General features: G+C 54.7%; 1 pseudogene across 1 annotated transcript; it reads right to left on the reverse strand.

The window, feature by feature from the left end:
• Positions 1–64: 64 nt before the first annotated feature.
• On the reverse strand, positions 65–17559 carry LOC144949907 (uncharacterized; annotated as a pseudogene). The gene is made up of 6 exons (XR_013640324.1): positions 17439–17559; positions 7035–7382; positions 4265–4327; positions 3256–3342; positions 2006–2266; positions 65–1118 (listed from the first exon to the last, which is right to left on the reverse strand). The product of XR_013640324.1 is annotated as an uncharacterized LOC144949907 (transcript).
• Between the last annotated feature and the right edge of the window lie 5085 nt (positions 17560–22644).

Raw genomic sequence — 22644 nt, forward strand, 5'->3', positions numbered from 1 at the left:
TGTACCCCCCCACCCCCCCGCGGAGAGTACACGGACGTCCCCCCCCCCTTGTCCCCTACCCCGGTTGAGAACCACCGGTGTAGACAAGACTCGCCGGTCGATGCACCCCTCCTCTCGCCGCTGCGCCGGGTCGAACTGCGGAAACCGTTGGAAGCCGCCCGGCGACCGAGCCGGAGGGGAGCCCGCCCCGACACGCCTTGCCCCGCCCCCCCACCGGCCGAGTCTAGGCGCGGATCTTGTTGTGCGTGCGCATGTGCATCTTGCGCGCCGACACGTTGGAGAATGCCTTTCCGCACTCGAGGCAGGCGAAGGGCCGCTCACCCGTGTGCGTGCGCCGGTGGTCCTTGAGGCCGTTGGCCTGCGAGAAGCACTTGCCGCAGTCGACGCAGGCGAAGGGCTTCTCGCCCGTGTGCGTGCGCCGGTGGGTCTTCAGGCCCGACATGTTGGTGAAGCACTTGCCGCAGTCCGTGCACAGGAAGGGCTTCTCGCCCGTGTGCGTGCGGTGGTGGTTCTTCAGCGTGTTGATCTGCGAGAAGCTCTTGCCGCACCTCGTCGCACGTGTACGGGCGCTCGCCCGTGTGCGTGCGGAAGTGGATCTTGAGGCTGGACACGGTGGAGAAGGCCTTGGTGCACTCCTTGCAGCCGTAGGGGCGCTCCCGCCGTGTGGGTGCGACGGTGGATCTTGAGGCTGGACACGTGAGTGAAGCTCTTGCCGCAGTCGCCGCACACGTGAGGCTTCTCGCGAGTGGGCGCCACCCCACCCCCCTGCTGCTGCTGCTGCCGACGCTGCCGCTGCTGCTGTTGCGGCTGTTGCCGCTGCTGCTGTTGCGGCTGTTGCCGCTGCTGCTGTTGCAGCTGTTGCTGCTGCGGTTGTTGCTGCGGCTGTTGCTGCTGCGGTTGCTGCTGCTGCGGATGCTGCTGCTGCCGCACCGGCTGCATCTGCTGCCGCTGGGGCTGCTGCCGCTGGGGCTGTTGCCGCTGCGGCTGCTGCCGCTGCGGCTGGGTCTGCTGCCGCGCCGGCTGCTGTCGCTGCGGCTGCTGCCTCTTGGGGGTCGGATCGACGGCATAGGCCTGCGCGTAGGCCCGGGGCGCGGGCGGCCCTTCGTCGCTCTCATCATCTGCTCACGCGCCCCCGACCAGAACAGCGTGGACACGTTAGTTGTCACTATGAGACATCTCCTTTACCAGTGGCAAAATATAGTGATAGGTTTTTACCATTTCAACAGGTACAAAAACTGTCGCCTTTATACAAGGCATCATGTTTGCAATAACCATAACACAAGCAGTCAAAATGCAAACAAAAAGAAACAACTCTGATGATGATAATGATATGCACTGTCAGTTTTTGTACCACCGCACCAGGTACTCATTTGAGTCGACCTAGGGGAGGCCCAGGACCGGTTAAAATAATCGTCACCGGTGTTGGCCGTGAGTGGGAATCGAACTCAGGTTGCCATGTTCGTAGCGCAGCGTAGCGCTAACCACTACACAGACACACACACACACACTACACACACACACTACACACACTACACACACACACTACACACACTACACACACACACTACACACACACACTACACACACGATGCTTTAAAAGTGGCGTGGCTCCCAGTAGCTTCTCCCTTATATCGGCAGGAAGAGAGCGTTCCAGACGGCCACAGAAGCAGCGCGTCTGTAAGCGGCGCGTGCGACGGATCCGGCAACCTCACGCACAGCAATCTTAATAAGGAGCTTTCGTGACTGCAGGAATTACTCTTTGGTCCTTCCGGTAAAGTGACGTATGAAGATAAAATAGTAAATGTAATAATAGCATACGACGTTTCGATTGCAACACAAGCAATCGTCATCGGGTATAAAAGAAATAGCAACAAAAATCTTAACCAGAAAACTATAGACAGACATATAAGCAGACAGACATCACAAAGATACACAGAGAGAGAGAGAGCAACACACATCGGCACACAGAGAGAGAGAACGTCTCTGTGACGTCACCGACTCTCACCCTCGCTGCTGCTCTCCTCCTCATCGTCCTCATCGTCCTCTTCATCCTCCTCCCCCTCCTCCTCCCCCTCCTCCTCCCCCTCCTCCTCCCCCTCCAACTCCTCCTCCTCCTCCTCCAACTCCTCCTCCTCCTCTTCATCCTCCTCCTCCTCCTCCTCGTCCTTGATCCAGCCATGGGAGGGGACGGCTCGCCCCGCGTGGGAGTTCACGGCGACCTCGGGGTGCGTGTCGTAGTCGTTGTCGTCGTAGCTCTCGTCCATGTCTGTCGAGTGGACGGCAGGCGAGTGAAACCCTCGCACAGGCCCGAGGGTAGACTACTCGTTGTGCCCCAGGCGAGATGTTGACTGCCTCGCCTGGTGTGCAGGAGGTCGTGGGTTCGACCCCGACCCTGACGACGCCTGCTGCTGTAGATTTGGATTCTGCGTCTCTCTCTCTCATCATCATCACGGTGGCTAGGAGATGTTAACACACCAGGCGAGGTAGTTAACATCTCCTAGCCACCGTGATGATGATGATGAGAGAGAGACGCAAACTCCAAATCTACAGCAGCAGGCATCGTCAGGGTCGGGATCTCACCCACGACCTCCTGCACACCAGGCGAGGTAGTCAACATCTCCTAGCCACCGTGATGATGATGATGAGAGAGACGCAGATTCCAAATCTACAGCAGCAGGCATCGTCAGGGTCGGGATCTCACCCACGACCTCCTGCACACCAGGCGAGGTAGTCAACATCTCCTAGCCACCGTGATGATGATGAGAGAGAGACGCAAATTCAAAATCTACAGCAGCAGGCATCGTCAGGATTGGGATCTCACCCACGACCTCCTGCACACCAGGCGAGGTAGTCAACATCTCCTAGCCACCGTGATGATGATGATGAGAGAGACGCAAATTCAAAATCTACAGCAGCAGGCATCGTCAGGATTGGGATCTCACCCACGACCTCCTGCACACCAGGCGAGGTAGTTAACATCTCCTAGCCACCGTGATAATGATGATGATGAGAGACGCAGCCTCCAAATCTACAGCAGCAGGCCTCGTCAGGGTCGGGATCTCACCCACGACCTCCTGCACACCAAACGAGGTAGTTAACATCTCCTAGCCACCGTGATGATGATGAGAGAGAGACGCAAATTCCAAATCTACAGCAGCAGGCATCGTCAGGATTGGGATCTCACCCACGACCTCCTGCACACCAGGCGAGGTAGTCAACATCTCCTGGTGACCGTGGCACGGCGTGCACACCCACCGGATGAGTCGCTGTCTTCCATCACGGCCGCCGCTCGCTGCTTCCCTCTGCCCGAATTGTGGATGTACATCTGGCTGATGGACATCTCTGAAAGTCAGAAGCGAGATGCACGGAGGCGATCGCTCGTTATGGAGCGTCGCTGGGGAGGGACGGTGGGGAGGGACGCGTTGGTGGGGAGGGACGTGTTGGTGGGGAGGTGGTTCGAAAAATAAGTCCAACATATATTCGTACATTGGGGCCATGCATGTGTAGTGTGTGTAGTGTGTGTGTGTAGTGTGTGTGTAGTATGTGTGTAGTGTGTGTGTAGTGTGTCTTTGTTGTGTGTGTAGTGTGTGTGTGTAGTGTGTCTTTGTTGTGTGTGTAGTGTGTGCGTGTAGTGTGTGTAGTGTGTGTAGTGTGTGTGTGTAGTGTGTGTAGTGTGTGTAGTGTGTGTAGTGTGTGTGTGTAGTGTGTGTAGTGTGTGTGTGTGTGTCTGTGTAGCGGTTAGCGCTACGCGGCAACACCGGTGACGATTATTTTAACCGGTCCTGGGCCTCCCCTAGGTCGACTCAAATGAGTACCTGGTGCGGTGTGTAAACATCACCACTGGGGAGACAAAGGCGGCCGGGCATGGTGCTGGCCATCCACCCCCTCGTGTGCCGTGCCGGCCTTCATAGGTGCTCGCTAACAGCACTTGCCCCAACAGTCTGTTACAGGCTACACGGGGGATCTTTGTCTTTGTCAGTCGACCCACGGCACCTGCTGGGTATGTCCCGTGACCTCCTGCCGATGGGCGTTCAACACTTCACACGGCATCAAAATGCACCTAGCCTGGCACGAGCGCTGTGATGATGTCACCGGCTGCTGTTGTTGTTGTTGCTGCTGTTGTTGTTGTTTGTGTGTGTGTGTGGTGTTGTCTCGCAAGGCAGGTAGATGCAGGCACCACCTTGCATCACCGGCTGTTGTTGTTTGTGTTGTTGTTTGTGTGTGTGTGGTGTTGTCTCGCAAGGCAGGCAGATGCAGGCACCACCTTGCGTCACCGGAGGGTTGAGCCAGCACTGCTGATAGGCTGCGTTCGAATCCACGCAGTTGTCTGCAAAAGGGAGACAAAGGATACGTCATCATCGTCGTCATCATCGTCGTCATCGTCATCATCATCATCATCGTCGTCGTCATCGTCGTCATCGTCATCATCGTCATCATCGTTGTCGTCGTCATCATCGTCATCATCGTCATCATCGTCGTCGTCATCGTCATCGTCATCATTGTCATCATCATCGTCATCGTCGTCATCATCGTCGTCATCGTCGTCATCGTCGTCATTGCCATTGTCAAACCCAACCCAATCGTTTCAAATGTTGTGGTGGCCCTCACGCTCACATACTGATCATGACGACGGTGATGATGATGATGACGACGTCTTCTTATCGGCGAAAGAACAGCGGGACGCTCGCCGTTAGAACGCCCCGCGTTCCACAGACACCCAGACCCACAGAGATCCTGGCTAAGAGATTTTCCCTCCCCCAGGACCTCACAGAAATGCTCAGCAAATCTGTAAACCTGTTCCTGGGGGTCTGAGATTGGATCACCGTTTTTTCCCCTAATGATGGTAATAGGTGTGGCGCTGCAGGTTACTTTTTTGATGGAGTTAAATAGTGATTTGTGATCGCGGGCCACTGAGGCAGACTCCATATCTTTCGATTTAAAGCTTTCGTGACTGCAGGGATTCATCTTCTTGGTTCTTTCGGTAAAGTCACGTAGAAGGGAAGTAATAAAATAATAAAAATAAAACATAATATAATAATTCTCACGACGTTCCGGCCACAACGCAAGCAGTCGTCCTCAGGTCACCTCAGGTCACCTGAGGACGGCTGCTTGCGTTGTTATTTTATTACTTCCCTTCTATGTGACTTTACCGAAAGAACCAAGAAGAAGACTCCGTCTCCTCAGCAACCCGCGACCACCACCCATCCTTGCAGCACCTTACGGCTCTCCGAACCTCCGAGCGAAGGCTGCGGTAAGCCTCCTCATTCTCTGACATGGGATGCTGTAGCCGATGAGAGTGGGCCTGTCGCTTTTTCTCAACTATCCTGAACGCCTCCTCTGTCAGCCAGGGTTTCTGGGGAGGTTTGGACCGCGTACCCAAAGCAGCCATTGCAGCTGCACGAGTCACAGTCCTAAACCATCTCGCCCATTTACCCTCGACATCTGAAGGAGTGGGGGACGATGCCAACCCCAGCTGCAAGCGATGATGAAATTCTCGCTTGCAACTTTTATCAGCTGAGACCAGGCCACTTTAGGTTGGAATGGGGTCCTGGGTGTACACCCACCACCGGAGTGAAAGAATGGCAGGCGCATCTTACAGATGACTAGTCGATGGTCAGAGGGCAGATCAGCTCCACGGTAGGTCCTGGTGTCAAGGACAAGGGCTCGCATCCGCTGGTCCGTCACTATGTAGTCCAGCAGATGTTCTTGCTTGGACCCGGCATGCATCCATGATGTTGTGTGGATGCGCCGATGCCGGAAGAGTGTGTTGGTAATTACAAGCCCATGGGCTGCACACAAATCTAGCAGCCTTCTACCGTTGTTATTGAGCTGATCTGGCCCATGCCTTCCAATCACTCCAGACCAGGTTGCCAGCATCATAACCAACTCGGGCATTGAAGTCACCCAACAAGATGACTCTGTCCCGAGTGGCCACTTTAGCCAGCACCTGTGACAGGAGGTCATAGAAGGCATCTGACTCATCGGCTTTGCCTGCATCCCTCCACGGATGTTCGTCTTCGGTGGGGGCATAAGTAACCACGACCACCACTCCTCGCCTCCGGTTGATGGGAAGGCGAGCCCAAAGTATCCTGGGGCTTACAGATTCCCACACCTCACCGCCACGCTCCCACGCCCCCTTCATTCTTTTGTTCAGAAGAAGAGCCACACACTAAACCTGTTGTTTGGCAGTCTCCTGCCCCGAGTAGAGGACTGTCCACCCCTCATGGTGGCAGGAGCCAGAACCGGTCCACCGGACCTCCTGAATGCTACAGAGATCCAGGCGGTACCGGTCCAGCTCCCGACAAAGGAGTGGAAGCCTCTCCTCCGCAGTGAGCGTTCGAATATTCCACGTGGCCATCCGTAGTGGATTTTAGTTGTTCTGGAAGAGCCCCGAGGGTGAAGATTGAATCTCCTGGCTCCGCCAATTGGGGTTTGGCCAGGAGACGTCATAGACGCCTGTTCCCCCGGGGCCTCCGGCACAAGCTTATTTGTTACATAGACACACACAGAAGACACACACACACAGAAGACACACACACAGACACACATACACACAAGACACACACAAGACACACACACAAGACACACACAGACACACAGAGACACACACAAGACACACAGAGACACACACAGACACACAGAGACATACACACACACAGAGACACACACAGACACACAGAGACACACACACAGAGACACAGAGACACACACACAGACACACACACAGACACACAGAGACACACACAGACACACAGAGACATACACATACACAGACACACAGAGACACACACAGACACACAGAGACACACACACAGAGACACAGAGACACACACACAGACACACACACAGACACACAGACAGACACATACACACACAGACACACACACAGAGACACACACACACAGAGACACACACACAGACACACACACACACAGAGACACACACACATACACACACACACACACAGACACACACACACACAGAGACACACACACACACACACAGAGCCCTACGAGGTCACGCTCCCAACCTACTGGCTGCCAGGTGCTCGTAGTGCATCCCCATGCCGGGCCGGGGATCGTAGCGACTCCGCTCCTCGGCCCGCTGCTGCTGCTGCTGCTGGTGCTGCTGCTGCTGGTGCTGCTGCTGCTGCTGCTGGTGGTGGTGCTGGTGGTGCTGGTGGTGGTGGTGGTGGTGCTGCTTCTTCTTCCTGTGCGAGCGTTTGTGTCCGTAGCCGTGCTTGGACGCTCCAGCCTCCATGCCCGCGCCGGACGCGTGAGCCTCTCCCCGTCGCGAGGGCCCACCCGTGCCGCCCGTGCCGCCCGTGCCGCTAGCGGCCCGCGCCACCCGCGCCGGCTCGATCGCACCCCCACCGCCCCGACCTGCGTGCGGACGGACACATGGTCGGGGTGGGGTCACGTGCGTGTTGGCGATGGTCGAGGTGGGGGGGTGGGTTGCTGGATGGGGGGAGGGGGTCGGCCGGAGGGGTCGGGTCGCCCCGGAGGGTTCGGGGGACGACTGCGGAATGGGCGACTCGTCCCCGTCGGGCGAAGGGTTGACTCTGTGGGTGGGTGGTGGTGGGGGAATGGTGGGGGGGGTGGTGGGGGGGTGGGTGGGGGGTAGCTTGGGCAGACAGTGTTGGTTAGCGGAGCTTGGGAGCCTGTGACAGGCTGGTGGGGCAAGTGCTGTGAGCGAGTAGCAGCAGCGCCTATGAACACACAAAGACAAAGATCCCCCGTGTAGCCTGTGACAGACTTTCGGGGCAAGTGCTGTTAGTAGCGAGTAGCAGCGATGAAGGCTACCGGCACTGTGGCACACACAGAGAGGGGTGGGTGGCCAACACCACGCCCGACCGCCTTTGTCTCCCCAGTGGCGATGTTGACACACCGCACCAGGTACTCATTTGAGGCTGAGTCGACCTAGAGGAGGCCCAGAACCGTTTCAGATAATCGTCACTGGTGGTGTTTGCCGTGAGCGGGAATCGAACTCGGGTCGCCGGGTTCGTAGCGCAGCGTGGCGCTGACCGCTACACGAAGGTGCGTGCGGGTGATTCAGTACCCGGCCGGGTACGGGTACGGGTAGGCCGTGAGTCACTGGTGAGTCGCCGTTTGTCACTCATTTCCCAACGTCTTGTCTCTTCTCACAATTCAAGTTCCTAGAATCAACCCACCCGCGCCTGCAACGTGGCTTCATCCCAGAGGTCGCAATCAGGTACCCGATACCCGTACCCTACCCGTACCCGGCCGGGTACGGGTACCCGTTTGCGACCCTGGTGCGGCCGGGTACGGGTACGGAATCAAAACCCGTTTGCGACCTCTGCTCTAGCGACTCGCTTGCCCATCACCACGTATATAATAACCTCCTTGTCGTAACAGCTCTCTCGCTGCTCCAGCAGTTCCACTTCTCGATTCTATTTTTTCCGCCTAAGGACGACAGCTTGCGTCAGAGGTCGCAAACGGGTTTTGATTCCTTACCCGTACCCGGCCGCACCAGGGTCGCAAACGGGTACCCGTACCCGGCCGGGTACGGGTAGCCGGGTATCGGGTAGGGTACGGGTATCGGGTACCCGGTTGCGACCTCTGCGCTAGAGTTGCTGAAGAGGTTGCGACAACTTTGACCGGTTAGAACAATTGAAAACGGTTGAACGTGAAAAAGTTGCAGATTTTTTTTTTTTAAAACTATTTAGCACGAAGAACAGTTGCTAGCAAGTGATGAAGTTTGCTGGTGAGTGAAAGGCAGGCCAAGCAGTGAGGCGGGTCGCAACGGTGTGCAACTTACGGCACGCTCGGTGCAACTGGAAGACTTGCAACTGAAGCAATTGGCAACTGAAGCGAGTTGCAACAACTGAAAGAGTTGGCGGCCGATACAAAGCAGTCGGAACGATTGCAATGGTTGCAGTGGTTGCAGAAGCAGTTGATGAAGCAGTTGCAACCAAAAGGAAGACTTGCAACTGAAGCAATTTGCAACTGAAGCAATTGGCAACAACTTAAAGAGTTGGCAGCCGATACGAAGCAGTCGGAACGATTTCAGCGGTTGCAGAAGCAGTTGCAGAAGCAGTTGCAACCAAAAGAAAGACTTGCAACTGAAGCAATTGGCAACAAACGAAAAAGTTGGCGGCCGATACGAAGCAGTCGGAACGATTGCAGCGGTTGCAGCGGTTGCAGAAGCAGTTGCAGAAGCAGTTGCAACCAACAGAAAGACTTGCAACTGAAGCAATGGCAACAACTGAAACCACCGCACGCAACAAAACAGTTGCAACGATTGAAACAGTCGGAAAAATTTAAACAGTTGCAACGGTTGAAACAGTCGAAAAAATTGAAACAGTTGCAACGGTTGAAACAGTCGAAAAATTGAAACAGTTGCAACGGTTGAAACAGTCGGAAAAATTGAAACAGTTGCAACGGTTGAAACAGTCGGAAAAAATTAAACAGTTGCAACGGTTGAAACAGTCGGAAAAATGAAACAGTTGCAACGGTTGAAACAGTCGAAAAAATTGAAACAGTTGCAACGGTTGAAACAGTCGGAAAAAATGTAAACAGTTGCAACGGTTGAAACAGTCGGAAAAATGAAACAGTTGCAACGGTTGAAACAGTCGAAAAAATTGAAACAGTTGCAACGGTTGAAACAGTCGGAAAAAATGTAAACAGTTGCAACGGTTGAAACAGTCGAAAAAATTGAAGCAGTCAGAACGATTGAAACAGTCGTAAAATTGAAACAGTTGCAACAGTTGAAACACTATGGGAACCTCATTTGCCAGTAAAAATATGATAATTGTTTTTTTACCCTTCTATCTGGCTAGGCTCTAAGGAAAGCTGTCTCGGGTGTGGACCAATCAACTTCAAGGACAGTGCACATTATCAGAGTTGTGTCTTTTGTTTGTATTTATGACTGCAGGTATTGCGGTCTATGCAAACATGACTCCTTGTAAAAAGGTGTCAGTTTTGTTGCCAGATAGAAGGGTAAAAAAACAATTATCAACAGTTGAAACAGTCGGAAAAATTGAAATAGTTGCAACGGTTGAAACAGTCGGAAAAATTGAAACAGTTGCAACGGTTGAAACAGTCGAAAAAATTGAAACAGTTGCAACGGTTGAAACAGTCGGAAAAAATTGAAGCAGTCAGAACGATTGAAACAGTCGGAAAAAATTGAAACAGTTGCAACGGTTGAAACAGTCGAAAAATTGAAACAGTTGCAACGGTTGAAACAGTCGGAAAAAATGAAACAGTTGCAACGGTTGAAACAGTCGGAAAAAATGAAACAGTTGCAACGGTTGAAACAGTCGAAAAAATTGAAACAGTTGCAACGGTTGAAACAGTCGGAAAAAATGAAACAGTTGCAACGGTTGAAACAGTCGGAAAAAATTGAAACAGTTGCAACGCTTGAAACAGTCGGAAAAAATGTAAACAGTTGCAACGGTTGAAACAGTCGGAAAAAATGTAAACAGTTGCAACGGTTGAAACAGTCGGAAAAAATGTAAACAGTTGCAACGGTTGAAACAGTCGGAAAAAATGTAAACAGTTGCAACGGTTGAAACAGTCGGAAAAAATTGAAACAGTTGCAACGGTTGAAACAGTCGGAAAAAATTGAAACAGTTGCAACAGTTGAAGAACATACTCTTTGTCCCTTTCGGTAAAGTCACGTAGGTGAAAATGAAAATAATAAAAATAATAAAAATTAAAAATAACTAAATTGTGTGCTGCGCCCGAAACGTCGTGCTTTAATTTAGTAAATTTTTCATTTTGATTCTTTTTATTTTCCGACGCGAAAAAACTTCAAATCTAGGTTGAAGAACATTTGACGCACCGGTTGTGACCAAAATGAAAGACTTGCAACAGTTGAAACGCGCGGCACGCTTGGTGCAAATGGAAAACTTACGATCAAATTAAGCGGTTGCAACGGTTGCATAAAATGCAGCGGTTGCAACGGTTGCAACGGTTGCAACAGGTTGCATCAAATGAAGCAGTTGCAACAAACTCCCCACACCACACTCCATACACAACAACCACCAACAATGGAATTATGTATCTGTGTGTGTCTCTGTGTGTGGTGTGTGTCTGTGTGTGTGTCTGTGTGTGTGTGTGCTGTATGTGCTGTGTGTGTCTGTGTGTGTCTGTGTGTGTCTGTGTGTGATGTGTGTGTCTGTGTGTCTGTGTGTGTGTGGTGTGTGTGCTGTATCTGCTGTGTGTGCTGTGTGTGCTGTGTGTGTGTCTGTGTGTGTGCTGTATGTGCTGTGTGTGTGTGGCTGTGTGTGTCTGTGTGTGTGCTGTGTGTGTGTCTGTGTGTGTGCTGTATGTGCTGTGTGCGTGTCTGTGTGTGTCTCTGTGTGTGCTGTGTGTCTGTCTGTGTGTGTCTGTGTGTGGTGTGTGTCTGTGTGCATGTCTCTGTTTGTGTGTGTCTGTTTGTGTGTGTCTGTGTGTGTGTCTGTGTGTGTCTGTGTCTGTCTGTGTGTGTCTGTGTGTGTCTGTGTGTGATGTGTGTGTGTCTGTGTGTCTGTGCCTGTGTGTGTCTGTATGTGTGTCTGTGTGAGTGTGTCTGTGTGTGCTTTGTGTGTGTGTCTGTGTGCTGTGTGTGTGTGTCTGTGTGTGCTGTGTGTGTGTCTGTGTGTATGTGTCTGTGTGTGTGTCTGTGTGTGTCTGTGTGTGTGCTGTGTGTGTGTGACCGTGTGTGTGTCTGTGTGTGTGTGTGACTGTGTGTGTGTCTGTGTGTGTGTCTGTGCGTGACTTTACCCGCACGCGTGATCCCGCTGAAGTAGACCTTGCAGAACTAGCCGCGAATTATTGTACCACTGCCTGCTACTGCCTGCTGCCTGTTGCTGCCTGCTACTGGCTACTGCTGCCTGCTGCCTACTGCTGCCTGCTACTGCCTACTGCTGCCTGCTGCTGCCTGCTGCTGCCTGCTACTGCCTGCTGCTGCCTACTGTTGCCTGCTGCTGCCTGCTACTGCCTGCTACTGCCTACTGCTGCCTGCTACTGCCTACTGCTGCCTGCTGCTGCCTGCTACTGCCTGCTACTGCCTGCTGCTGCCTGCTACTGCCTACTGCTGCCTGCTGCTGCCTGCTACTGCCTGCTACTGCCTACTGCTGCCTGCTACTGCCTACTGCTGCCTGCTACTGCCTGCTGCTGCCTGCTACTGCCTGCTACTGCCTACTGCTGCCTGCTGCTGCCTGCTACTGCCTGCTACTGCCTGCTGCTGCCTGCTACTGCCTACTGCTGCCTGCTGCTGCCTGCTACTGCCTGCTACTGCCTGCTGCTGCCTGCTACTGCCTACTGCTGCCTGCTGCTGCCTGCTACTACCTGCTACTGCCTACTGCTGCCTGCTACTGCCTACTGCTGCCTGCTGCTGCCTGCTACTGCCTGCTACTGCCTGCTGCTGCCTGCTACTACCTGCTACTGCCTGCTGCTGCCTGCTACTGCCTACTGCTGCCTGCTGCTGCCTGCTACTGCCTACTGCTGCCTGCTGCTGCCTGCTACTACCTGCTACTGCCTACTGCTGCCTGCTACTGCCTACTGTTGCCTGCTGCTGCCTGCTACTGCCTACTGTTGCCTGCTGCTGCCTGCTACTACCTGCTACTGCCTGCTGCTGCCTGCTACTGCCTACTGCTGCCTGCTGCTGCCTGCTACTGCCTACTGCTGCCTGCTGCTGCCTGCTACTGCCTGCTACTGCCTACTGCTGCCTGCTACTGCCTACTGCTGCCTGCTGCTGCCTGCTACTGCCTACTGCTGCCTGCTGCTGCCTGCTACTACCTGCTACTGCCTACTGCTGCCTGCTACTGCCTACTGTTGCCTGCTGCTGCCTGCTACTACCTGCTACTGCCTACTGTTGCCTGCTACTGCCTACTGCTGCCTGCTGCTGCCTGCTACTGCCTGCTGCTGCCTACTGTTGCCTGCTGCTGCCTGCTGCTGCCTGCTACTACCTGCTACTGCCTACTGCTGCCTGCTACTGCCTGCTGCTGCCTGCTGCTGCCTGCTACTGCCTGCTACTGCCTGCTGCTGCCTGCTACTGCCTACTGCTGCCTGCTGCTGCCTGCTACTGCCTGCTGCTGCCTGCTGCTGCCTGCTACTGCCTACTGCTGCCTGCTACTGCCTGCTACTGCCTGCTGCTGCCTGCTACTGCCTGCTGCTACCTGCTACTGCCTACTGCTACCTGCTACTGCCTACTGCTGCCTACTGCTGCCTGCTACTGCCTGCTGCTGCCTGCTACTACCTGCTACTGCCTGCTGCTGCCTGCTACTACCTGCTACTGCCTACTGCTGCCTGCTACTGCCTGCTGCTGCCTGCTACTACCTGCTACTGCCTACTGCTGCCTGCTACTGCCTACTGCTGCCTGCTGCCTGCTACTGCCTGCTGCTGCCTACTGTTGCCTGCTGCTGCCTACTGTTGCCTGCTGCTGTCTGCTACTACCTGCTACTGCCTACTGCTGCCTGCTACTGCCTACTGTTGCTGCTGCCTACTGATGCCTGCTGCTGTCTGCTACTGCCTACTGCTGTCTACTGCCTACTGCTGCCTGCTGCTACAGCCTGCTACAGCCTGCTGCCTGCTGCTGCCTGCTACTGCTGCCTGCTGCTGCCTGCTACTGCTGCCTGCTGCTGCCTGCTAAGTGTGCAGAAGCACATGTGAGCGCACACACATTTATATATAAACCACGCAGCAGCAGCAGCAACAACAATGCCTACAACAGCCACCACCACCACTCTCTCTCTGTGTGTGTGTGTGCGGTGTTCTAAATAACCCCGTGTATCACGGCCGACGTTTCGGAGCACGGGCCTCCCTCCTCCTCCATGGCAAACTCGACGAGAGCGAGGAGCAGAGAGCGCACACAAAGAGAAGCGCTGCTGCTGCTGCTACTGGGGGAGAGGGGGTGGGGAGAGTGGGGAGAGTGGGAGGTGGGGGTGGGAGAGTGGGGGGTGGGTGGGGAGAGTGGGGAGAGTGGGAGGTGGGAGAGTGGGGGGTGGGTGGGGAGAGTGGGGGGTGGAGAGTGGGTGGGGGTGGGGAGAGTGGGTGGGGAGAGTGGGGAGAGTGGGGGGTGGGGGTGGGAGAGTGGGGGGTGGGTGGGGAGAGTGGGGAGAGTGGGGGGTGGGTGGGGAGAGTGGGGGGTGGGTGGGGAGAGTGGGAGGTGGGGGTGGGAGAGTGGGGGGTGGAGAGTGGGTGGGGGTGGGAGAGTGGGTGGGGAGAGTGGGGGGTGGGGGTGGGAGAGTGGGGGGTGGAGAGTGGGTGGGGAGAGTGGGGAGAGTGGGAGGTGGGAGAGTGGGGGGTGGGTGGGGAGAGTGGGGGGTGGAGAGTGGGTGGGGGTGGGGAGAGTGGGTGGGGAGAGTGGGGAGAGTGGGGGGTGGGAGAGTGGGGGGTGGGTGGGGAGAGTGGGGAGAGTGGGGGGTGGGTGGGGAGAGTGGGGGGTGGGTGGGGAGAGTGGGAGGTGGGGGTGGGAGAGTGGGGGGTGGAGAGTGGGTGGGGGTGGGAGAGTGGGTGGGGAGAGTGGGGGGTGGGGGTGGGAGAGTGGGGGGTGGAGAGTGGGTGGGGAGAGTGGGGAGAGTGGGGAGAGTGGGGAGAGTGGGAGGTGGGAGAGTGGGGGGTGGGTGGGGAGAGTGGGGGGTGGAGAGTGGGTGGGGGTGGGGAGAGTGGGTGGGGAGAGTGGGGAGAGTGGGGGGTGGGGGTGGGAGAGTGGGGGGTGGGTGAGGAGAGTGGGGAGAGTGGGGGGTGGGTGGGGAGAGTGGGGGGTGGGTGGGGAGAGTGGGAGGTGGGGGTGGGAGAGTGGGGGGTGGAGAGTGGGTGGGGGTGGGAGAGTGGGTGGGGAGAGTGGGGGGTGGGGGTGGGAGAGTGGGGGGTGGAGAGTGGGTGGGGAGAGTGGGGAGAGTGGGAGGTGGGAGAGTGGGGGGTGGGTGGGGAGAGTGGGGGGTGGAGAGTGGGTGGGGGTGGGGAGAGTGGGTGGGGAGAGTGGGGAGAGTGGGGGGTGGGGGTGGGAGAGTGGGGGGTGGGTGGGGAGAGTGGGGAGAGTGGGGGGTGGGTGGGGAGAGTGGGGGGTGGGTGGGGAGAGTGGGAGGTGGGGGTGGGAGAGTGGGGGGTGGAGAGTGGGTGGGGGTGGGAGAGTGGGTGGGGAGAGTGGGGGGTGGGGGTGGGAGAGTGGGGGGTGGAGAGTGGGTGGGGAGAGTGGGGAGAGTGGGAGGTGGGAGAGTGGGGGGTGGGTGGGGAGAGTGGGGGGTGGAGAGTGGGTGGGGGTGGGGAGAGTGGGTGGGGAGAGTGGGGAGAGTGGGGGGTGGGGGTGGGAGAGTGGGGGGTGGGTGGGGAGAGTGGGGAGAGTGGGGGGTGGGTGGGGAGAGTGGGGGGTGGGTGGGGAGAGTGGGAGGTGGGGGTGGGAGAGTGGGGGGTGGAGAGTGGGTGGGGGTGGGAGAGTGGGTGGGGAGAGTGGGGGGTGGGGGTGGGAGAATGGGGGGTGGAGAGTGGGTGGGGAGAGTGGGGAGAGTGGGAGGTGGGAGAGTGGGGGGTGGGTGGGGAGAGTGGGGGGTGGAGAGTGGGTGGGGGTGGGAGAGTGGGTGGGGGTGGGGAGAGTGGGAGGTGGGGGTGGGAGAGTGGGGGGTGGGTGGGGAGAGTGGGGGGTGGAGAGTGGGTGGGAGAGTGGGTGGGGGTGGGAGAGTGGGGGTGAGAGTGGGGTGGGGGAGAGTGGTGGGGGGGGGGGGAGAGTGGGGGGTGGGTGGGGAGAGTGGGGTGGGGGGGAGAGTGGGGGGAGAGTGGTTGGAGAGTGGGGTGGGGGGTGGGGAGAATGGGTGGGGGGTGGGTGGGGAGAGTGGGGTGAGTGGGGGGGAGAAAGGGGTGAGTGGGGTGGGGGGCAGAGTGGTGGGAGAGTGGTGGGGAGGGGGTGAGGGAGGGTGGGGAGGGTGGGGAGAGAGTGGGTGGGTGGGAGAAAGGGGTGAGTGGGGTGGGGGGGAGAGTGGTGGGAGAGTGGTGGGGAGGGGGGGAGAGAGTGGGTGGGGAGAGTGGTGGGGAGGGAGGGGGGGAGTATGGGTGGGGAGGGGGCGAGGGTGGAGAGAGAGTGGGTGGTGGTGATAGAGTGGGTGGTGGTGGGGAGGGAGGATGGGTGGGGGGGTAGAGTGGGTGGTGGTGGTGGGGTGGAGAGAGTGGGTGGATGTTTGAGAGTGGGTGGGTGGTGGTGGGGGGAAGGGTGGTGGGGGGAAGGGTGGTGGTGGGGGGAGAGAGTGGGTGGATTTTTGAGTGGGTGGGTGGTGGTGGGGGGAAGGGTGGTGGTGGGGGGAGAGAGTGGGTGGATGTTTGAGAGTGGGTGGGTGGTGGGGGGGAGAGGGTGGTGGTGGGGGGGGGAGAGAGAAATGGAGCTCTCGCTGCTGCTCATAGAGACCCCCAACATCGTCAGATCGCAACGTCCAACAGACGTTGAACGACGGTGGTGGTGGTGGGTGGTGGTGGTGGGTGGTGGTGGTGGTTGTGTTGGTGGTGGTTGTGTTGGTGGTGGTGGTTGGTGGTGGTTGTGTTGGTGGTGGTTGTGTTGGTGGTGGTGGTTGGTGGTGGTTGTGTTGGTGGTGGTTGTGTTGGTGGTGGTTGTGTTGGTGGTGGTGGTGGTTGGTGGTGGTGGTTGGTGGTAGTGGTTGTGTTGATGGTGGTTGTGTTGGTGGTGGTGGTTGGTGGTAGTGGTTGTGGTTGTGTTGATGGTGGTTGTGTTGGTGGTGGTGGTTGGTGGTGGTAGTGGTTGTGTTGATGGTGGTTGTGTTGGTGGTGGTGGTTGGTGGTGGTTGTGTTGGTAGTGGTTGTGTTGATGGTGGTTGTGTTGGTGGTGGTGGTTGGTGGTGGTTGTGTTGGTGGTGGTTGTGTTGATGGTGGTTGTGTTGGTGGTGGTGGTTGGTTGTGGTTGTGTTGATGGTGGTTGTGTTGGTGGTGGTGGTTGGTGGTGGTAGTGGTTGTGTTGATGGTGGTTGTGTTGGTGGTGGTGGTTGGTGGTGGTTGTGTTGGTGGTGGTTGTGTTGATGGTGGTTGTGTTGGTGGTGGTTGTGTTGGTGGTGGTGGTTGGTGGTGGTTGTGTTGGTGGTGGTTGTGTTGGTAGTGGTTGTGTTGATGGTGGTTGTGTTGGTGGTGGTGGTTGGTGGTGGTTGTGTTGGTGGTGGTTGTGTTGATGGTGGTTGTGTTGGTGGTGGTGGTTGGTTGTGGTTGTGTTGATGGTGGTTGTGTTGGTGGTGGTGGTTGGTGGTGGTAGTGGTTGTGTTGATGGTGGTTGTGTTGGTGGTGGTGGTTGGTGGTGGTTGTGTTGGTGGTGGTTGTGTTGATGGTGGTTGTGTTGGTGGTGGTTGTGTTGGTGGTGGTGGTTGGTGGTGGTTGTGTTGGTGGTGGTTGTGTTGGTGGTGGTGGTTGTGTTGGTGGTTGTGTTGGTGGTTGGTGGTGGTGGTTGTGTTGGTGGTTGGTGGTTGGTGGTGGTGGTTGGTGGTGGTAGTGGTGGTTGCTCACCTCTTGTCTGGCACAGATTGACAGCTTGAGAGAGAGAGAGAGGGGAGGGAGGAGGGAGAGTGAGAGAGTGGGGGAGAGAGTGAGGGGGTGAGTGAGAGAGTGGGAGAGAGAGTGAGGGAGAGAGTGGGGGAGAGAGTGGGGGAGAGTGAGAGAGTGGGAGAGAGAGTGAGGGGGTGAGTGAGAGAGTGGGGGAGAGTGGGGGAGATGGAGGGAGCGAGAGAGAGAAAGGGAGAGTGAGTGAGAGAGAGTGAGAGAGTGGGGGAGGGAGTGAGGGGGTGAGTGAGAGTAAGGGAGAGTCAGGGAGAGAGTGAGTGAGATTGAGGGAGTGTGAGTGAGAGACAGTGAGAGAGAGAGATTGGGGGAGGTTGAGGGAGTGAGAGAGAGAAAGGGAGAGAGGGTGAGGGGGAGCGAGGGAGCTGAAAAACGCCCCCCCCACTCAGCTTGCCCCCCGTGGTGGCTGCTGGGCGCTTGACGCGTCAACGGCCATCTTGGGTGAGGGTGGTGGTGAGGGTGGTGGGAGTGGTGGTGAGGATGGTGAGTGTGAGTGTGGTGAGGGTGGTGGTGAGGGTGGTGGGAGTGGTGGTGAGGATGGTGAGTGTGAGTGTGGTGAGGGTGGTGGTGAGGGTGGTGGTGGTGAGGGTGGTGGTGGTGAGTGTGGTGGTGGTGGTGGTGGTGAGGGTGGTGGTGAGGGTGGTGGTGGTGAGTGTGAGGGTGGTGAGGGTGGTGGTGAGGGTGGTGGTTTTGTGAGGGTGAGGGGGGTGGTGAGGGTGAGGGGGGTGGTGAGGGTGGTGAGAGTGGTGGTGAGTGTGGTGGTGAGGATGGTGAGTGTGGTGAGTGTGGTGAGGGTGGTGGTGGTGAGTGTGGTGGTGAGGGTGGTGAGTGTGGTAGTGAGGATGAGTGTGGTGGTGAAGGTGGTGGTGAGGGTGGTGCGGAGTGTGGTGAAGGTGGTAAGAGTGATGATGGTGAGTGTGGTGAGAATGAGGGTGGTGAGGGTGGTGGTGAGTGTGGTGTGAGGGTGGTGGTGGTGAGTGTGGTGGAGGGTGTGGTGGTGGTGGTGAGGGTGGTGAGTGTGGTGGTGAGGGTGGTGGCGAGTGTGGTGGTGAGTGTGGTGAGGGTGGTGAGTGTGGTGAGTGTGGTGGTGAGGGTGGTTAGGGTGGTGGTGAGTGTAGTGGTGAGGGTGGTGGTGGTGAGTGTGGTGGTGGTGAGGGTGGTGGTGAGTGTGGTAAGTGTGGTGGTGAGGGTGGTGAGGGTGGTGGTGGTGAGGGTGGTGAGTGTGGTGGTGATGCTGGTGGTGAGTGTGGTGGTGAGTGTGGTGAGGGTGGTTAGTGTGGTGGTTGTGAGGGTGGTGAGTGTGGTGGTGATGCTGGTGGTGAGTGTGGTGGTGGTGAGGCTGGTGGTGAGTGTGGTGGTGATGGGGTGGTGAGTGTGGTGAGGGTGAGAGTGGTGAGTGTTGTGGTGAGTGTGGTGATGCTGGTGGTGAGTGTGGTGGTGAGGGTGGTGAGTGTGGTGGTGAGGGTGGTGGTGGTGAGGGTGGTGAGTGTGGTGGTGAGGGTAAGGGTGGTGATGAGTGTAGTGAGTGTGGTGAGGGGGATGGTGGTGAGTGTGGTGAGAGTGGTGGTGGAGGGTGTCACGTGACCTCGTGCCAGCAGCGCCTTTCCGACACTTCACGTGACAAGCCTCAAGGTGCACAAAGACAAAGATCCCCCGGGTAGCCTCAACAGACTGTTGGGGCAAGTGCTGTTAGCGAGTAGCACCTACAAAGACAAAGATCCCCCGGGTAGCCTCAACAGACTGTTGGGGCAAGTGCTGTTAGCGAGTAGCACCTACAAAGACAAAGATCCCCCGGGTAGCCTCAACAGACTGTTGGGGCAAGTGCTGTTAGCGAGTAGCACCTACAAAGACAAAGATCCCCCGGGTAGCCTCAACAGACTGTTGGGGCAAGTGCTGTTATGGAGTAGCACCTACAAAGACAAAGATCCCCCGGGTAGCCTCAGCAGACTGTTGGGGCAAGTGCTGTTATGGAGTAGCACCTACAAAGACAAAGATCCCCCGGGTAGCCTCAGCAGACTGTTGGGGCAAGTGCTGTTAGTGAGTAGCATCTACAAAGACAAAGATCCCCCGGGTAGCCTCAACAGACTGTTGGGGCAAGTGCTGTTATGGAGTAGCACCTACAAAGACAAAGATCCCCCGGGTAGCCTCAGGAGACTGTTGGGGCAAGTGCTGTTAGTGAGTAGCATCTACAAAGACAAAGATCCCCCGGGTAGCCTCAACAGACTGTTGGGGCAAGTGCTGTTAGCGAGTAGCACCTACAAAGACAAAGATCCCCCGGGTAGCCTCAACAGACTGTTGGGGCAAGTGCTGTTATGGAGTAGCACCTACAAAGACAAAGATCCCCCGGGTTGCCTCAACAGACTGTTGGGGCAAGTGCGATGACGTCACCGCACACACACTAATGGCCATGACGTCATCCTTCGCCCACCCGCGCCCTGAGCAAGATGGCGGGCGGGCGCGTCAATCCTTTGTGACGTCACGGGCAGTTCGAAGTCCACGCTGCTCGTCGACAGGGGGCGGGGTAGTGGGGCGGGGTAGTGGGGGGGTGGTGGGGGGTGGTGGGGGGGTAGTGGGAAATTGTCTCTGACGTCATCGGAGGCGTGTTCCAAAAAATCGGGCGCCATCTTGGTACGGGGGAGTGCTTCTCGTCCGTTATACAGTGCAGTATTTAATTAAATAATGTTGACAATCCTTTTCATTTTATACGGCGTAGAACGCTGCACTTTGATCATATAGAAGGATAAAATCCCATATACAGCCACTACCACTAAGGGGATGTGGGAGTCCCCCCCCCATAGAAAAAAGTCTAAATTTGAAAACTAATTTCCTGCCTAAAATATTAAAAAAATGCACTAACACATGGGATGGACTTTTTATTAATTTTTTTAACAATAATGTCTAATAGTGTATTGTATTTCATCGCTCTGTTTTAACTTTTTTTTTACCTTTTCTTGTTTCACTGCATGCAATGGCAGAGATTAGGGATTAATAAAGTACAACCACCATAACCACAATCATATAAACATAAATCTATGCTTTGTTATATGAAGACAAGTCCAGATATTGTGGCCAAGGTTTAGCAAATTGTTATTTTTATTTACATAGAATCGCAATTATTATTTAAAAAATAATTTTATAGCAATATATTGGGGGGGGGGGACATTTTCAGCATATTTTAATAAACATTAATGATACATTAGTACCAAATCCCATATACAGCCACTACCACCAAGAAAACTACAAATCTGCTATCATGCAAGCATCAACCAATGAATGAACAATTGATTTATGTATCAATCACAAATGATAGCCTCGATTAAGTGGCTTTTCAACATTGTGTGGACATCTATAGCAGCAGCCAAACAACTCTAAACGCGTGGTGACGTTGATTCTAAATGTGGAGGGAAAACCGGAGGACCGGGAGAGAAATCCACGTGGCCACGGAGAGAGAGAGACACAGACTCCAAATCTACAGCAGCATGCGTCGTCAGGGTCGGGATCGAACCCACGACCTCCTGTATACCAGGCGAGGTAGTCAACATCTCCTAGCCACCGTGATGATGATGAGAGAGACGCAAACTCCAAATCTACAGCAGCAGGCATCGTCAGGGTCGGGATCGAACCCACGACCTCCTGCACACCAGGCGAGGTAGTCAACATCTCATAGCCACCGTGTCGTCCACCCAAAGCTGGAAACCTCGTAGATTGTGTAGTATATCATGTATAGTAGTGTATAGTAGTGGTGTCATACAATCCTGTCAACCCCTTATCAGTGCCTTACCTAATTACAGACCAAGTCAGACCTTAATGGTCACCCTGTGTCCCCTTATACATCTCAACGTTCATATTCCAAAGTCCCACAATCACAAGGAGAGAAACACAAACACAGAGACAACATTTTTAGTATTTTTTTTTGCCCCGTATTGAAACGGATGTACGTCGCCTGGAGCTGGACACTGAATTTCCCCCCGTACAAGAATACGGGCTAAATCGTGTGGGGTGACAGCTATACTACACTACACACTGCTAGATAGTACACTACAATACACTACACTACAATACACTACTATACACTACACTATACACTACAATACACTACTATACACTACACTACTATACACTACACTATACACTACAATACACTTCTATACACTACACTATACACTACTATACACTACACTATACACTACAATACACTTCTATACACTACACTATACACTACACTATACACTATAATACACTACTATACACTACACTACTATACACTACACTACTATACACTACACTACTATACACTACAATACACTACTATACACTACACTATACACTACTATACACTACACTATACACTACAATACACTTCTATACACTACACTATACACTACTATACACTACACTATACACTACAATACACTACTATACACTACACTATACACTACTATACACTACACTATACACTACAATACACTTCTATACACTACACTATACACTACTATACACTACACTACAATACACTACACTATACACTACAATACACTACTATATACTATGCACGGCTATACACTACTACACTATACAACTACACTGTAGACAACTTTATACTACACTATGCACTACTATACACTACACTATACACAACACTATACACTACTATACACAACACTAATATACACTACACTATACACTACTAAACACTACACTATACTATACACTACTATACACTACACTACTATACATTATCACAAGGGAGAGAAACACACACACAGCATTTTTTGTTTACAAAACTAAAAAAATTCGATTTAAAGCTTTCGTGACTGCAGCAGGGATTCATCTTCTTGGTTCTTTCGGTAAAGTCACGTAGAAGGGAAGTAATAAAATAATAAAAATAAAACATAATAATATATTATTTTATTATGTTTTAAAATAAAACATAATAAAATATTATTTTATTATGTTTTATTATGTTTTATTTTTATTATTTTATTACTTCCCTTCTACGTAACTTTACCGAAAGAACCAAGAAGATGAAAACTAAAAAAATCCGTGTTTTTTTTAACTCAAATCCCCCCTCACCCCCCCCCCTCACCCCCCCCCTCACCCCCCCCTCACCCCCCCTCACCCCCCCCTCACCCCCCCCCCTCACCCCCCCTCACCC

The sequence above is a fragment of the Lampetra fluviatilis genome, chromosome 55 (genome assembly GCF_964198595.1).
Source record: "Lampetra fluviatilis chromosome 55, kcLamFluv1.1, whole genome shotgun sequence".
NCBI classification, from domain to species: domain Eukaryota; kingdom Metazoa; phylum Chordata; class Hyperoartia; order Petromyzontiformes; family Petromyzontidae; genus Lampetra; species Lampetra fluviatilis.